The sequence below is a fragment of the Grammomys surdaster genome, unplaced genomic scaffold (assembly GCF_004785775.1).
Source record: "Grammomys surdaster isolate TR1022 unplaced genomic scaffold, NIH_TR_1.0 131, whole genome shotgun sequence".
NCBI classification, from domain to species: Eukaryota; Metazoa; Chordata; class Mammalia; order Rodentia; family Muridae; genus Grammomys; species Grammomys surdaster.
Genome location: NW_021604589.1, coordinates 5,954,687 through 5,969,563, shown reverse-complemented (window position 1 = coordinate 5,969,563; position 14,877 = coordinate 5,954,687). Strand labels below are relative to the sequence as shown.

The window sequence follows — 14,877 nt, the reverse complement described above, 5'->3', positions numbered from 1 at the left end:
AAACACTAAGCCATGAGTTATAGTATATATGCAGGGGGCCTTGCCCAGCTTTGTGCAGCCCCTGTGTATGTTGCCTCAGTTTCTGTGGGTTCATATGCATTTTGCTCCTGTTGATTTAGAAGGCCTTCTTTTCATGGTGTCCTCTATCCCCTCTGACACCTACATTCTTTGCACCCCCTATTCCAAGGGGTTCCCCTAGCTCTAGTAGAAGGGTTATGATGGAAACATCTCATTTAGGGAGGAATGTTCCATGATCAATCATTCTGTTTAATGTCTGGCTAGGGCTCTGTATATTTGTGCTTGTCTGCTGTAGGAGGAAGCTTGTCTGATGATGACTGAACAAGACACTCATCTGTGAGTATAACAGAATATCATTAGGAGTCATTTTATCACTACAGTTTTTCTTTATTTAGACCAGTATTATTTGGTTTTATGCTAGATTCCTGGGACATCTGATTTCTTGTTCTTGGTCTTCCAAGCAGTATCAGGTATTGGTTCTGTATTGTGGAGTGGGCCTTAAGTGAAATCAGATATTGGTTATTTATTCCTGCAAGCTTTATACCTCATTGCCTTGTCAGCAGACCACCATTGTAGAAAGGGTTTGTGGCTGAGCTAGTGTTGATGGGATTTTTCTTTTGAGAGAGAGGGAGAGAGGGGGAGAGAGGGGGGAGAGAGAGAGAGAGAGAGAGAGAGAGAGAGAGAGAGAGAGAGAGAGAGAGAGAGAGAGGGAGAGAGCAGTATACTATTCTTGTACCAAGGACCATACAATGTATGAGTAAAGGTTCTATGTAAGCACCAGCTCAACATCTTTGTATTTAATGAGTTTTGTAGGTGTTTTCTCCAGGAGCATGGCCTTACTGTCAGTTTGTGGATAACAATATATAGCTTTAGAAACACCCTGGTTTGCTGGGGAATTTAAGTGGAGCACCCTTTGGATAACAATTCAACTAGATGTAACCCAATCCTGGTACTGGAAGTTACATTTCTCAACAAGAGATGATAAGTTGGGTCTCTGTGTCCTCTATTATTTAGAGTGTATATAGACATAGACATAGACATAGACATAGACAGACATAGACATAGACATAGACATAGACATAGACATAGACATAGACATAGACATAGACATAGACATAGACATAGACATTGACATAGACATAGACATAGACATAGACATATGAATTTCCTACTATATTAGGTTTCCATACTATCCCTCAAGTCCCCTTTAATTTTAGGTGTCTGTCTCTGTATTCCTTCCCACAAGTCTCTCTCCTCTCTGTCTTCATACTTGATCCTCCAATTCCAGCACTGTATCCATATCTATCTCTTTTATTTCCTTTTCCTAATGAGATCTATATGATAGTTTTAATTGTCAACTTTACACAATCTAGAATCATATGGAAAAAGAGTCTCAATGAGAGATTATCTGGGTCAGATTGGCCTATGAGAAATGTTCTTAATTATCCCAATGGAGGTAGAAAGCCACATTCTAATAGCACCCTTTCATATGCTGGGCCCTGACTGAACAAAAATGGGGAGAGCCAGCTGAGCACTGGCAAGAATGCATGAACTCATTTTTTCCCTGTGCTTGACTATGCATATGGACAGCTGCTTCAAGTTACTGCCACCTTGACTTCTCAACCATGGTGGATTGTCACCTGAAATTGTGAGCCCTAATAAACCTCGTTCTTACTTCAGTAGTTTTTGTCAGAGTATTTTATCGTAGCAACAGAAATGAAACTAGGACAAAGTTTTTTCATCATTCTCTTGTGAGTGTAGCTTTGCATACATTCATTTGATTATGGTGAGTAAATTACTTCTTTTTTAAAAATGTGTGTGTGTCAGAGGCCAACTGTCCAGAAGTTGTTTCTCTCTTTCAGGTATGTACTCTAGGGACCAAACTCAAATCCTGAGGTATGTCAGCAAGCATCTTTACCAGCCTTACAATGGTTTATTGACCTGCAGTACAAAGCAGAATCTTTGGGCAAATTATGGGACAATTTTAGATTAATAAAACCACCATAACAATAGCATGTTTGAAAACTACACAGGAGGAGAAAACGTAAAGCTATATAATGTTCCAAGAGAGCTGTTTTTTCTTTCTGTTGCAAATAGGTCATTTTAAATCAATGGCATGTTAACCATGTATATCTAGGTGGCCACATGTTATATTGTGTTATATAAGGTCACATACTTTTAGATAATGAGTTTAGGATTTTACATAATGTCTTATGTCAAAGATGGATGAAAGCCAAGGTGTCATGTTTGTTTCTAAAGTGTCTCAATTTGTTACAAATAAAAGAGCAAAAAGGAATTTCTTTTCAGCATAAAGATGCCATTCCACAGGGCCTTGGCAATCATTTTCTCTCAGCCTGGAAAGTCACTGATGAAAAGCTGAGAGAGGAACCTGGTAGTCAGCTCACTCCAAATAGAGTTCCCAATCTTTTCCCTGGGAGCAGGTGACAACATTTTGAAGGCACTTCTGTCAATATGTAGCAACCATGAGATTTGAGGAGTGTGTGTGTGTGTGTGTGTGTGTGTGTGTGTGTGTGTGTGTGTGCAGAGACATTGGCTCTAAGTTGCAGTGCTCAAAGAAGTGCAGTGCCATGTAAGCTAGCCCTGTAATAATAGCTCCTGGGAATGCAGAGGATGGCTCGGCATTAGGCATTCTCCTCGTGTTTCACATAAATGCATCCTGTTCTCAGGAGCTGATGAGCAGCGCACTTGCCCTGGCTCATTCAAATTGAATGTTGGTAAAAGGAGAGTCCTAAGCAAACAGAACACTTTGGCATCATTGAAGGCAGGAGCAAGGTTAAGCTGTCGGCCTCATTCTCTGCAGGTTATTGGATGTTTATTTGCTGGCCTTACTGCACTCCTCAGGTATGTTGCTGAGGCACTGATGGGGCAACCAGTGATGGCCAGGTCCAGGTGTCTGTACAATTTAGCTGTAGGGCTTTGGGTCAGTGAAGTTCCAGGCTTCGGATGCTGTCCAAAAATCTGCCTTGGATAATGATTTTCTGGAAGAAAAAGCTCCTCCACGGAGGCAGTTTGCCTTGTATTTTCCTTTTGTTCTTTTTCAATGCTGCAGCTTTAACTTTGTCAGTGCAAGCAGGAGGAGAGAGAGCTAGCAGAGAGCTTTCTGTGGCCCGCTTTTTCCATTAGTTGGAATAAGAGAGTGGCGGCAGCAGCAGCCAGTGCTCACTGGCTTTCTAGTTCTGTGCTATGAGGAATAAAGACACTGTAGGGCAATGAACCTGAACTTAGCCCATTCATCCATACTGCATTGAGGGATTGCATGGAGTGGAGTCAAATGCCACTGGGAGCACGCATCATCTTGCATTCCTGCTGGATATATCAGGAAGGATCCGTAACAGTCTCCAGTGAGTGAAAGGTAAGACATGAATGTATGCTGTCTATGGGAAAGTGCATACCAAAGGGAGATTTCATAGGGGAGGAGGGAGTTATCTCTCAACTTAGAGAATGATATATTGTTTAGATTTTCTTAGCCAGTGCTTTGGTAAGAGAGAGGAGAAGGTTTTGCCTTACCCCTCACTTTCAGTGTAGTGTATAAGTTACTTCTCTATAGGGTGATATATTTTCTCAGCTCCAAGTATCAAGAAGTTTCGTGTACTTGTCCCCCTGAAGTGGGTGTGCTCTCAGTGGGAGTCATGGTGAAAACTTTAGATCACATGAATGAATAAATCCACTCTGTCACTGTGTGTTTTTCAAGATGAAATCTGACTGTATGAATTCAATCAGTGGCTTGAAATAGAGTTTCTGTTTATTTGTTTTTCCAAAATCTCATAATCTATGGTTTTCAAGGGCACAAGATTATGGGAAATGCTTCATTTGTCTTAGATCTTTTGTAAAGATACATACTTACCATGATCCCCTGTGCAAGGACCTGGAGGAGACAGGGAAGTTCTAAGTTAAACCATGTATCCTCCATAGTGAAATATAGGACCATCTCTTGTAAATCATTTTATAGATTCTGAGTTTAAATTAATAATCAGATGTAGGCACTATCTTTTGGTGAAGTGTACTCCATACAAGACATTGATGGATTTTTGTGACTGTAAACTTAAGTAGTTCCTAGTAAATCTCTTACCAAATTCTCTGAGCTCTTTTACAAGCTGCATTAAAAATAAAAATATATATTTTTAATTAAACCATCTATTGGATTTGCCCTCAGGGAGCTGTAATGCAGTGGACAATAGGAGTCTGTTGTTTTAATAAAGCATTCATGTAAGTTGTGGTTTAAAAGGTAGTCTGCTGTGTTTTCAGGATATTTCATTATATCATTTTATACAACTGACTTTGCAGAATATCTGCTCCAATTATCAGTCAAATTTAGTATACCTATGTGTTCATGTGCATGTGTATCTTTCAGAAAATTTCATTTAAAAGATTAGACTGGTATCTGGGTAATTTGTCAACAGCAGAGGTCACAAGATGTGTAATAGCACCAAGTATTCTTGGCATAGAAATATTGGTTGTCAAAGAGAAGAGGAATGCCCCAGTGTGCTTCGCTCAACAGTGTTTCACTTTGGAAACAATGCTGGTGATTACCTGGGCATTCATCATGGCATGACATGTAGATACTTGTTTCTGTACGAGAACCTGTGTATCTGAGGATGTGAAGACAAGGGACAGGATAAACATTTTAGAAGAGAGAATGCAAACTACCCCCAAGAAAGTTGATACTGGAAGTGACAGTTACTAATCAATTCTATGTTGTCACTAGGGGCCAACTAGATGATGACTTGATAGGAAATATAATATGGACTTATGACAACTTCTTTGCTTTGGACCCATAGTTTTAAAAAAGGAGGGGTATATCTATGTGTTTGTGTGTGTGTGACTTGATAGGAAATATGGTATGGACTTATGACAACTTCTTTGCTTTGGACCTAGAGTTTAAAAAGGTAGGAGTGTGTGTGTGTGTGTGTGTGTGTGTGTGTGTGTGTGCACATGCATGTTGCATGTGTGTATATTCCTCTTAATTTCTTGCTCAGGGTATGTTACATTTACTTTTTTGTATGAACTTTTAAAGGTATAACCATGCTGTTCTCTTATATTTGAATAGCAGGATGTCAATGTACAAAAGCAAATACTTAAAATGTGTATTTTCAAGAAAATGGCCTTGTCTTGTACATATTGAATCATACTGTGAAGTCAAAAAGGGCAAGCTATAAGGATCTAGCATCAGAGGATGCAGTATAGTTCTGAATCTGGCTATCCTCTTACTTTTCATCAGAAAATATCTATCTATGTAACAATAGAAAGGAGAGAAAATAAGTGATTTTGGTTTAGTTCTGTGAAAAAATTAGCTTAAGTTAAAACACGGGTCTGGCCCATTCAAGACAGTTTCCCAGAGTCTTAATGGGACCAAGAGCTGCAGTACTAATTTCCTTGAGGGCTGGCCCAGCTTGTTCCAGAAGCTGAGAAGAGTTCTACCATAAAGCATGTCAGGAGCCAGCTGTGCCCGACTTCGTTCTTAACATAATTTATTAAGCAATTGTGATAGCTCACAGTCACAAAGTGCCTTTTGTGAGAAGCCCATAGTGTTTCTTGAACATTATCTAGTTGTAAGTGCACCAGAAAAAAAGACAGTGTTCGCATTATCTCCAGTGAGCAGTAGAGATGATGGAGAGACATGGGGTAAAACAATTTCTTTAAAGTGACTCAGAAAAATCTTGGCATGTGGCTGGCACGTGATCATGGATGAGGCTGGACTTTTGTCCCTTAGACCACTTTATCTCAACTTACTAGTGGGTTCTTACAGTGTTTATTGGGGTTTCTCAGCCCTATTTTCTCCTAATGTCAAGGACCCTATCCTAACAGTTGTGATTACAGGATTCTATGACCTGTCTGACATCACCAATAATCTTCTGCAGTGAAAGTAGCATCATGGAATGTCACTCAACATTGTTAAAACCAAAGCAGAAAGCAACGAGACATTGGTATCTCCCAAGTTTATGCTTTGAACTCTCTCCATTGGAAATCTGTCAGCTGTAGAAGAGGGTATCATGCTGTTTTTAACCTTTGACATTGAAAACATATCAGAACATGCTTTCATTAGTCCATCAACTGTTAGGCATTGAAACAGGGCAAGTTTGACCAAAGTTGAATTAAATGTGTTAAGAAATAGAGATCAGAGGTTCCACATACTCAGAGACTGCCTCATTTTCTCTCTCTCTCTCTCTCTCTCTCTCTCTCTCTCTCTCTCTCTCCCCCTCTCTCTCCCTCTCTCTCTCTGTCAGCATTCTATAGATATACGCTTATTTTAAATTTCACTATGTCTCACTTTCAAAAAAAATTATTTCACATACATGGAAGTTAGCTAACAGACATGAAAACAAATACAATATTGCTTCTTGTTTTTTTCTTTTTTCATACATGTTTTACTTTGTATTATGAAGAGATAAATAAGTCCATTTAATGCAAAAATATAATATACTTTAACTCTATGTTCCCCTATACCCTATTACCATCTCTCTTTCCCTCCTTCCTAGTAAACTTTTATTTATCCCTTCTGCATTCCTGGAAGCAGAAACATGTTATTTGTATTTTTTTTTTTGAGCTAGACTGAATTTACAGGATACATTGATTTGTAACTTCATCTATTTTTCTACAAATGGCATGATTTCAGGATTCTGTTCATAGAGTCTTAGATTAGTTTCACTGCTTAGTGCTGTGACTAGTGCTGCAATAAGCATTGGTGTGTAAGGATTTCTGTGATATGTTGAGCTGGAGCTTTTGAAGTCTCTTGTTCAGATATATAAGCATGTTTTAAGAATTGAGACTTGCCTGCACATAGTCAGAACCTAACCATACCTCTAATGTTGGGCATCAATGAGAGGAGAGGTCCTTGGTCTTTTGAAGGCTCGATGCCCTAGTGTAGGGGAATGCCAGGGCAGTGCGACAGGAGAGGGTGGTGGGTGAGGGAACACCCTCATAGAAAGAGGGGAGTGGGATGGGAGTGGGAGATTCCACGGAGTGGGGGAACTGGGAAAGGGGATAACACTTGAAATGTAAATAAAGAAAATACCTAATAAAAAAAGATCTCAGCTATCACACTACTCAGCAAGCCTTTCTATGTGGTTAGTGTTGTCTGTATCTCTTCATCAATGAAGATTACAACTTTTGAGGACCGCAAATGGTTTTTACTATTAAAAAGACACTTTCACTGAATACAATACTACAATAAACTTGTGGAAATACTCACTTAATATAGACATAGATAGTATTATTCCCAAAGATGTATACCATGATAGTCGTGCTTGCAAATTTATAGTGAGATTAATATGGATAGAATATTCCTCACAAATAAAAGAATACATTGAAACTAGTGGCTATCAATCAAAGATCATTTTGTCATCATGTCTGGTGGAGATGCTACTGGCATCTAGTGGTTAAAAGCTGCGGATGACACTAAATGCCTAACTGTATAGAATGGTTCCACCATAGCTGATCCCAGAACTTAACAGTGTTGAGATGGAAAGTGTAATTTCAAATAAAACCAATACCTTGTTATTTTACAATATTTTTTGTAATCCATCTCCACTGAACTGTGTGCTGTGGGTAGCAGAAGTTAATAGTATGCATATTTGTGTAACCTGAGTTCAGCAGCACACTTGACACATATTAGGACAATGGTTCTCAACCTATGGGATGTGGCTCTTTCATGGGGGTGTCTAAGACAACCCACAGAAGCACATATACTTATGTCACATTCATAGCAATGGCAAAATTACAGTTATACAGTAGCAATGGAAATAGTTTTATGGTCGGTGGTCACCACAACCTGAAGAACTGTTTTAAGGGGTCATGGCATTTGGAAGGTTGAGAACTACTGTGTTAGGCTTTTAATAAATGATGGGTGAATTGATGAATGAATAAATTTTAATGATGCCAGGAAAGGTGCTCTAGTATCCTCTTTGGAATAACATTATAATTAGAAATTGCATTTCTAATCAAGGCCTTGACATTAAATAATCAATAAGGTCAATGACAAGTTGCAGAAGCAGAGGCGCAGCAGCCATGTCTTTATTTAAGAAGTCTTCCAGGCCTTTTGTCATAGAATGTTAGCAAAGAAGGAGACATGAAAGGTCATTCAGCTCAACTTCACAAATTTGAAGTGAAACTATGAAAATCCAGGGAGATTGAATTCCTGGTGTACATTCTCATAGTACAGAATCTTGACATGTCATATGAAGATGCTAAACTGAGTACAAGTCAGTCCAAGAGACATACAGAGTGGATTGCCATCATATAAAGAGTCACTTCCAATGTAGAATTGAACATATAAAAGTGATGTTTATGCTGTCATACAATTTGACCATAAATTGAAGCTGGGAAGAAAATTTATATTTGATAAATCCTTATATTCTGTAAAACAGAGGAGCAATAGCACATGAATTTTGGAGCATGTTGATAGTCATAAAATTCTAAGGGTTGTTTTAGTCACCTTTCTCGTTTATGTAACCAAATATCTGAAAATATGCAAGTTTAAAGAGGGGGGTTTTATTCTGGCTCACTGTTCCAGGGTATAATACAGTTTTTTGTGGCAGGGAAGACATGGTGGCAGGAGGGGAAATAGCTAGTCACATGCCTTAAAAGTTGGAAAGCAGACAATGAACAAGAAGTGTGTCTGAGCTATGAAACCTCAAGGCCTTCCCCAAGTGACCCACTTTTTCTAATGGAGCTCCAATGCCTATGGCTCCACAGCCTCACAAAAAAACACCATCAACTGGGGACCAAGTCCTTAAACATGTGAGCCTATGGAGAACATTTCACTTTTCAACCACAAGAATGTTTCCTAAATGGAATACTAGTTGCAAAGATGTATTGGAAAGCATGTATATATAGTCAGAGTTGTAACAACACAGAATTGCAAGAGTAAATCAAGATAAGCAGACCTGTTTGTTGAAGGACACCTCTGAGTTTTCGATATATGAGATGCCGTGCCACACATACCCACCCTTTCTCAAAGACAGGGAAATTGCTCCACTCCTATAAAACTCAGAAATTGAGAGCTCATTTATGTTATGCAACACTGTTCCTCAGAATGTACATATAAGAATGTTAGACCAGTGTTTTCTGTCTTTTAAGTCACAGAAAAGCCACATCCCTGTTTAGGTTTCAGAGGGACCTTTAGGAAGACTGTTGGATCCTCTGCCCCCACCTCACCAAGTCTCTTTGACAAAGCTTTCTTAAGTAGTTGGAATTCTTTTCTGTTCTATTATACATGCTGTCTCCCCATTTCAAATCACAGCTTCAGTATATTTGGGGTTTTGTTTGGACATTTTTGTTTGTTTGTTTTGCTTTGTCCTATGACCAGTGTTGTAGAAATTGGTACAAAATCATCATTGAGTACAAAAAAAGAATTCAAAGTTAGCCAGCACCTTTGTTATAAAAAAACTGAATAGGACTTTTAAGATCTTAAGTACATTTCCACAGAACCTAGATACTTTAAAAAACATCCCAACCTACATGAGGAAAGCCTACATAGAAACCGAATGACTTTCAGACTGTGCAGCCTGGTAATTCTGGGCAGATAAAATTCAGACTGTATTCAATCACATCAAGGACCTCTACCAATCTGCCTTTCAGTTGTTATGGAAAATTGTTGCAAGGCCAATGTTTTAACTGACTTGAATTTATAATAAAAGTATTCTGTAATTAGGAAACTAACAAAACATTATCCTTGACATAAAAAGTCTTCACATACAAAAATGTGTACATTTAACAAATATTTGTATAGAAAAAAAACCCTTAGGTGATTTTTTAAAAAAGAACATTTAATTAACAGCAAGGTAAAAGAAGTTAAACCAGGAAGTAGGGTGGCAGAGACATAAGAACACATAAATATCTTCACCGTAACCTGAGTAAAGACAAGAACAGGCTTGGGGTGGGGTGAGTTAGTACTTTAGTCTTAATGTGACATATCAATCAAAAGGTCACTTTTGTACTAACTGTATCCTTAACATAACCACAATATAATATAAACTAACCTTTAACATAACTTGTGGAACAATCTTTTTCATAAATTTGGAACAGGCACAAATAATAGGTCTCTGCTTTAAGGTGAACTCAAGCATGATCTTCCTCTTCCGGTTGTTTCTTTTTTGGGGTGGGGGGCATTGATGATTTTCAAGTTTGCTGGAGACAAGTGCTTCCTTAGGAAATCAGATGAAGAAAACAGTTTTTTGCTTCAGAATTGGAAACATATCCCAATGCTGAAGACTATCTAGTAGGAGCATGTGTGCAGCTCAAACTGCCATCAAATAAATAGACTCTTCTAAATGATGAAGGAGAATTATGTAAGCTGGGGAGCTTGAGAGAGTTGGCACCCAAGTATGCATGACGTGGTTAATGGACTGGGTGCATGGAAGCACACTGATGAACCACCAAGGTCGAAGTACATGGAAAGAAAATGTAGAATGGCCTTTTGCTCGTTCTTGTTGTTGAGACATATGTCTGATACATAGGCTCTTTCCAGCATTCTGGAGTCGATGGATCCTCTGAGAATTGGCATATCAAGTACAACTATGTATTTATTTGGTGTGTTCTTTACATATTCCATTTGATTTCAGGAAATAGAAAGGGCTACTTCATGATAGCTAAAACATTATCATCTTCACTGGAAAAAAACCCACTGATAGTCATTGTGTATTATAGAATATAAAGGGGTTACATGGCATGGGAGAATAGAAGGGCAGAACTCACAGGACAAAAGCCTCAGCTTAAGTGTATTAGTGGAGACAGAGATAAGTACTTGGAAAGACAAGAAATATGTCATGGAGAAAGGAGGTTGCATGAATGTGCTTGAGCGATTCTTATAGTTTGGAAATGGGTGAAACAAGGTAATTATAAAGAATTATTATAGTTTCTCTTGTTCTAATTATCTAGGATAACAGAAAAACGTTTAATGATCATTCAGCATTTATACTAGACAAATAAAATTCATATAATTATTGACAAGGAAAATGTAAAAGAAAGCTTAAAAATTATCAAAGGCTATTTTTTTTCTTTTTTCTCCTTTTCTTTCTTTCTTTTCTTTTTTGTTTGTTAGTTTGTTTTCAAGACAATGTTTCTCTGTGAAGCCCTGGCTGTCCTGGAACTCACTCGGTAGACCAGGTTGGCCTCAAATTCAGAGATCCACCTTCCTCTGCTTCCTAAGTGTTGAGATTAGAGTTGTATTCTATTACCACCTGGCTGAAGGGTATTTTTCTGTACTGCATTTAGTATCAATTATGCATTCATAAAGATGTTGTATTCTTGTAACTACCATGTTTAGAAGATCATGAAATAATCGGGAAGCCATCTTTCCTTTGTTTCTGTGTGACATAAATGTCAGCAAGTGTCTTAGTAATAAAATTTGCAAATGAAACCTTGATAAATATTTCTAGATTTTTTTGTTTTTTAACTTTTTAATCATACAAATATCTCTAGGGACTCAGGTACATTAAACTTGAGTTAACATCATTTCGGGCAGACCTAATAATTAAAGGATCTTCATTTGTATTTTACCACATTAAGTCTAAGCCTCGAGAAAACTCTGAGACAGATTAAATAATGCTTGAAAGACGCACAATGGAATATGAGGCTTATTGATTATAAAGTGAAATGAATCTTACTCTGAGGCAGGAAGGAAAGTTATGTCTATGAAGAAAGCTTTTTAATAAGGTCTAATGATTTAAGAGAGAGTTTAAATCAGGTAAATAAGAAAAAAACATAATTAAAATGAATTTATCACGGAAAACATCATGCTGGAAGTCCTGCTTGTTTATGAGATTTAATGCAAATTCTATTAGTGAAGTTACTGTTCCTCATTTGGTGTACTTGCATGTGTTTGAGAAACTTCCATCTGCTTTTTTTCAGTTTCAGAGGACTGAATGTGTGAAAATAGCATGATAAGAAAATAAACTTTGAAAATTGGGTAGATTGCTTGCCTCACATGTATAAGACCCAGGGGAACAGCAACAAAAACAACATTAGAAAAACAAGGTTTGAGATCATACACTATTTCCCACCCTATTCTCTTCCTCTACTCTTCTGCATGGACACAATCACTTTGTCTTGGTTGTGGCTTTAGTGCATGTGATAACCAGTGTGCATGTGTGTCACGGGTGTCAGTTTACACTGCCCTTCTAGGTTACCATTATGACACTGACTATTGCTGCCATTACTTTACCTCTGGGGTATGAAAGTCTTGGGAGGAGAAAAACAGAGGACATAATTCATTGAAATAATATACAGCAGTAGAAAGAATGAACTGTTGGTGTGAAGACATAGTGTTTGGGTGATAATAATGTATACACCTTATAATTCAATCTTTCGGGAGATTAAGGGCAGGTGCTATTAATTCAGCATGATGTTAAAGGCAGAAGAAGGGTTACTTCTGAGAGCCAACTGGAAAAGCATCTGAGGGAAACTTCTAAAGGCCACATATGTTTGATATAATGACATGCATATTTGTCATATGGCCATACAATATTTACATACATAAAGAACTTTATTACATTTGCTACATTTCAATCAACAGTCTTACAAATTGATTCACATAAATAAATATAAGATACATTCTAGATAAACCAATAAGTGCCGTATAAACAACATGCATGCAATCATATTCTCATAATCCCCACACTTGAGAGGCAGAGGCAGGAGGATTGCCACAAATTCAGGGGCAATCTGGTCGGCTTAGTATATTTCAGATCAGAAAAATCCAAAAGCCCAGACGTTTGCCAAACCTTTTATGATAAAAATGTGAAAGGAACAAAGCCTGTTACCATATGACACAGCAATCCCATCTCTGAACATTTGCTCAAAAGAGTAGAAATCAGTTTGTGAAAGAGACACCTGTACTCTCCTGTTCATTACAGCTGGAATAAAAGTAGCCAAGCTATGGAATGAACTGAATGATCACCAACAGATGAATAAGTGAATAAAGAAAATGTGATGCTTATTCACAATGGAATACTGTCCAGTTTTCTGAAAGAAAAGCATCCTGTCATCATTTGTTAACACCTGTAGTGGAGGTGATAGCCACATCAGTTTGATTTAATTATTCTACATTACATTAAAAATCACAGTGTCATTTTATACTCTATATACATAATTGTCAACTTATAATAATGTAAAAATAAGGATATTCTCTACTAAATAAATACAAATGTTGGCTATTTGAGCAAGAAATGATCTCTGATGCATGAACACATTATTATATCTAATTAGTAGCAGTAGAGATGCAAACACAACATACTGAGCCTTGTAATATATGTTTTCTAAGTTATTCATTGTAAGACTAATAGAATAAGCAGTCTTGTTCCTATATCTTAGGTGTGCATTGAGAATAAGTTCCCCTTTGAAACTATACTATGTACACATATGCTGAGACTTAACCCCAGATACATGACTTGATCCCATAAGAGTTAAGGGAACAGTGGTTGGGGAAGAAGTCAAATTAAAAATGAACTTTAATAAATGACTGGCTTGGTATCCACCAAGGACCTAGTTCTTTGTTCATGACCAAAGTGATTAAGAGTGATAAAACAAGATCTTACAAAGCCACTTATATTACTTGATTCTGAATTTAAGATGATTCACTCTAATGGCATGATGAACTTTTAGAGGTCAATAATTACATTTTGCACAATTTTAAAATTCTCCCTGTTTTCTTTCTGCTTACACTTTTTCAATTGCAACATCTTGGCTCAAGCGATGTTTTCTGCATGTAACTATGTATTTTTTAATTAAATCATAGCATTCAATTTATGAAATGTTGAGTTTTATTTTGGTATAAGTATGGTTTTTTTTTCTATCTCATTTCCATGCTAGTAATCTAGTACTAAGTAGAGTCAGGCCTTTGGAGCTTAAGGCCTGCAACCTAATCTGTACTTGGTATCTTAGTCTCTTCTGAACTTTGAAGAATAACTTCTCACTGACATTTAGGAGAAGAGCTTCAAAATCTTATAATAAGGAAGATACCCAAGAAAATAACAACTCTACTAAGAATCAGTACTGCTCTGCCCTCACCTCATTCAGGCAGTTGAACCTGGAGAGGTGGGAGAGAATCATAACAACAAAAATATCACACTTCTCGGTGAGGGAGAAACCTATACTTATCTGTGGATATAAGGAAGGATAAGTATTTAGAATGTAGTAAGAAATTAGAGTAAGTTAACAAATATGCAGCAGGGTGTTTGTGTCTTTCTTCCAGGACCTCACCAATCATGAATAGTTGGTTAGGCTTACAATACCAGGCGTGGATTCCCTTCATTGAGTAGCCTTATATAAAGTTAGGTAGATGTTGGTTACCCTCAAAAAATATGTGTTACTATTGCACCTTTGGGGATATCTTGTGCTGGACATTATTGTGTTTTTTAGGCATCACAGCTTGGTAAGGTTATTGCTTGCTTTTCTCCCTTGGAATTTTGTCATTACAGCAACCCTCAAGTGGTGAAAATGCACACATCAACTGAGCATTGAATGCCTAACCTCATTTGATATATCCATAACATATCCCTTGCACGAAAGACTTAGGGAACATTGAAGAAGACCAGATGGAAAGATTTAAAGAGCCAGAATACCAGACATCTACTATAAAATTGTATCTTCTATGCAGAATAGGGAAGCTACACCCTTGCAACCTCAGCAATATAATTGTCTAAATAAGACCTGAACAATAACAACACTCTTTGACTTGCCAGCGAGAACTGGGGAAATCTCACAAGCTTCCATCCCTAGATAAAGAGCTATAGGCAATTAATGACTGCCAAAAGGAAGAGAATCACTTTCCCCAAGAAGGAGCCCCTAAGTGGCTATCCAAAACAAAGGATCCATTCCCCCAAAACATATATATGTGAGCAA

The 14,877-nt window shown here is 37.6% G+C and overlaps 1 protein-coding gene across 6 annotated transcripts in view; it reads left to right on the top strand.

The window, feature by feature from the left end:
• Frmpd4 (FERM and PDZ domain containing 4) overlaps positions 1 to 14,877 on the top strand; it is a 992,697-nt gene that overhangs the window by 623,704 nt on the left and 354,116 nt on the right. The window contains exon 1 of one of the 6 annotated variants that reach the window (XM_028761874.1): positions 3,161 to 3,391. The exons of the other annotated variants lie outside the window; for them this stretch is intronic. The gene's annotated coding sequence lies outside the window, so the exon portion shown is untranslated. Of the gene's footprint in view, positions 1 to 3,160; positions 3,392 to 14,877 lie in introns of those variants that run through there. 6 annotated transcript variants of the gene reach the window in all.